This window comes from Morone saxatilis, unplaced genomic scaffold, assembly GCF_004916995.1.
Source record: "Morone saxatilis isolate NCDOM2014 unplaced genomic scaffold, NCSU_SB_2.0 Contig18, whole genome shotgun sequence".
Classification (NCBI taxonomy): domain Eukaryota; kingdom Metazoa; phylum Chordata; class Actinopteri; family Moronidae; genus Morone; species Morone saxatilis.
In genome coordinates, this window is record NW_023339740.1 from 18,209,886 (window position 1) to 18,213,858 (window position 3,973).

A 3,973-nucleotide genomic window follows, 5' to 3' on the forward strand; every position below is an offset into this window, starting at 1 on the left:
GGCCCGCAGGTGAGTCGTTTGCGGGTGATGCGGCCTCAGCAGACTGAGTCTGGGTGTCGGGGATGAAGCCAATATCTTCCCCTCAGGACAGAGACTCACTCTCCGAGTCAGAGATGGCGAGAGACATAGTGACCAATAAAGCCGAAAGGTAGGATGACAATCGCATTTACAATAATGGTCAGATTAATCAATAACTGAGAAAGCTTACAGAGCAGCAGCAGCAATACTGGATAAAGCCAACAGCGGCATTGACAGAGCAGGAGGGAGGAGCTGGAAATGTGCAGGGTTTAAAATTGTTTTTTTCTATTTTGACCCGCCAGAATTGGGAAGGTGCGCTTTGGTTAGTGATTATTGAATGATCGCATGTCATGTGTTGTAATTCAGCGCAGCTCGAGTTGACTGCCTGAACTAGCTCGCAGGCTTCGCTCCATATATGAAAGCAGTTAATATACCTTACTTTGTTCTGTCTGTATTCATTAACAGAGATGAATGTGCTGTGTTGGCTGAGATACAACTCCAAAATGCTAATTAATTTCTATTGGGCATCTGACTAAGTACTCATTGTCTAAGACAGACACTGTGCATAATGTGCATATGTGAATGTGTGTGGGTGCATGGGTGGTGGATTGACTTGAACCCTGGGGCAGTCCTGGAATAGACAGACTCACTCATCTGTTTCTAATGAAGAATAATGCACTGCACTGGACACAGACAAAAGCCTTGCCCTCTCTCACACACAAATACACATGAGACAAACATGCATACTTTACACACAGTCATGCGTTGTACACAGACACACATGCACCTACAACACATGCCCATGGCTGTATACACAGCAAGACCCTGTAGGCCCCATTAACTGTTTCTGGGAATTAATAGCTCACACACAGCCTTCCACAGCCGCACACATACAAAGAATACATACAAAACATTATGCACAAACACATTTGCAGTGAGAGTAGCATGATTGTTTCATCTTTAAGATCCCCTCCATATGTAAAAAGATAAAAAAAAAACTAAGACAGAACTTAGCTGGGGCCCTGTATTATCTGCAGCTGCATCCCACAAAATTATATATGAAATTGCACTGGGTTTGCAGATATTACTATTGATTGTATGTATATACATATTCTTTAAAAAAAAAAATGCTCATTTCTTGAGATGAACATTATCATACTGTAGAGAAGGTGCTGTGGAATAGACTTTGCATCTTCACTTTTGTGTTTTACTGGAGAGGGCAGCTGTAAGTGTCCCCAGGACTGTTTCTGATTCTATGTCCCATGCAGGTTAAAAAACGTAGGCTCCTGCAATTAGAAAAAAAAAATCATGAATTTTATTGAATCAAATCTTTACTACTTTTAAAGTTGACTTTTCAGTGGTTGTTGAAAAAATCCAAACTTTTGATGAATGGCATCAGGATATAACAAAGAATATTTTTTATTATCAAGTCTTCATTGGTTAAAATGTATATTCTTCACAAGAGTGACAATTTGCAAAACAACATATTTCATTTTGGCAGTTCAATGCACATTTGCTGCAAACATTATCCCAAACAACCATCTTATAATGAGTCTTTCTATTACTTTGTTATATCTTGCTGTTGTGCATGTCCACATCAAAGCAAAGAGACTCCTTGATTTGGTGATGCTGATGGGACTCGCCTGCCGCTGACTGTCGTTCTCTGTCACGCAACTGCTGGCAGGCTGAAATGTGTTTTCAAGCGAAGAGTCTGCAGTTCTGAGCTCAGTAGTACGCTGCATGTCAAACACCACTGATAAAGCCATATGATGAGCCTCTGGTGGGAAGCATGGTGACACTGTGATACAGCGAAATTACATTAGGAGATAGTGGAGTTAATGGTTTTCAACTGGCATTGTAATTGCAACTGCATGAAAACCCTTTATATACTACAAATTATTTTATTTCTCAAACTGATACCTAAGCATGTGAAATAACAAAATGCATTTGTATGTAATCATCAACCTTTACATCAAACAGAAAAAGCACAAGTTACTGTGACACAGTACTAGATACTGTAGCAGTGATTTGGAAAAATCATTATGCAGTTTCAACATTTTCTTCCAGGCATATTTTTTTCCTTTAATCTAGAGCAAACATAATAAGACATAATAATATAGGTGAACAATACATTACAAATAAGGCATGCAGTGAGGTTTGCCCAGAGAATAATATTTTATTTGACCAAATAAGGTTTCACGTTGAAGACTGAGACACTGAATGTCCCAGGTCACTGAGGGTGGTTTCTTTGAATCATGGTACAATTTGAGATGGGAATTTATAGCCTACAGTTGGCTTTGAGTCAGATATCAATCATCTCCAAACATTGAACAAGGCCATATTATGCATTTTGGGGTTTCCCTGTGCATTAGTGTATTATATAGATTTTTGTGCATGTAAATGGTTTGAAAACATGAAAATCCAAAGTTTATGGCAAAAGGAGATACTCTCCCACAGTAAACACTGTTCCTGCACTGCCTGACACACCTTGTTTGTATTGAGTCTTTTCTTCCCTTTCTTTCAGACATCATATGGCACCACCATAGGGCTAGGTGACAGTCCAATCTCGCCCACTGAAACCTAGTGAATCTACCCACCATTGTTGTTTTCTCACTAACGTGACTCCGTCAACACTAAGATGTGGAAGATTTTATTTTTGATGGAAATGTGGCAGAAATGTCTGGAAAAAAATCTGTTATCAACAAGGGCCAGTACAAAGCTAAGAAATAACAGGAACTGCTCTGGTGTTGGCTGCACAGACCAGCACGAAGTCTGGTGCCCTCCATCATCTGAGGAGGACAAGACCCGGTGTAGTCATGTTATTTTCAGTAGAACTGTTACAGAAATGTCCTCACAGGGAAGGAAAAACTGGAGTGTGTTTGTGCATTTTACTACGGACCGCTTTATCAATGAGATCTGGAAATGATTCAAGGTCAAGGATTGATACTGGCTGTCCATGACTAAACTTAAAACTTTGAAGCTGCAAGTTTAACCCTGTTTTTTCACTTTCTTGTAGGTTAGTAGGTTCAACTTGCTGTTAGCATTTTGCATAGGGGACTAATGCTGTAATATTGAAGGACAGTCAACAGGCTGTGTGTGAGCCATGAAGCCGTTTAAGAGAATAACGAGAGTAATAGGTTGAATGCTGGTAACTGTTTTTAATTTAACTTCATTCTGCAGTATTAGTATCAGCTCAGCTAGCTTTTGTTGTTATCCGGGCCAGTTGCGTGCATATGTTACGGAAGCTGTATCCAGATCCACTAGATAACATGCCCTGAATGTAACAATATAGCTATGTTTGAATTAATTTGCTTGGAAATGTTAGCGTGTTCATTAATGGAGTTGGAGCAGAGCTGAGGCAGAAACATGGTGGGCAGTGCCTGCTCAGGCTTGTGGGAGCTGACCAATCGGAGCAGACTAGGCTACTTTGGAGGGGGGACAGGAGCTGAAGCTGAGTTTGTCAGACAGAGGTGCTGCAGCAATGGCCAGTATCACAAAAATAATGTGTTTTTATAACCTATTATAGTAGAGCCTCCAAATTTGAACAACTTGACTACAGAACAGCTAAAACTGCATTTTGTAGAAAGATAAAATTACAGATACAGATGGTACATTTTAAATATGCCCTATAAACACTGGCATTCAGTTGCAGTACTTTTGATAACATATTGCCCTTGGAAGAAAAACAAGATATTTGTCATTGGTAGCTTCTTAAACCTGATACATTAGGATAATCTCCCACTTTATTAGGAATAAGTACTGTAAGTGGACCAAAGAAGGTAAAGAATCATCAGCACGCAGCACACAGTCCCTTCTGGCAGCTGCATGGTTGCAGAATTATTACAGCGTCGTCACTGCTGATTTAATTTAGTGATGAAGGTAATGTGGAGGGTCAGGCATGGCAGGACTTAGTAGAGGGTTTTTAGTCAAACATTAAAAACTCTGACCTGTGAAA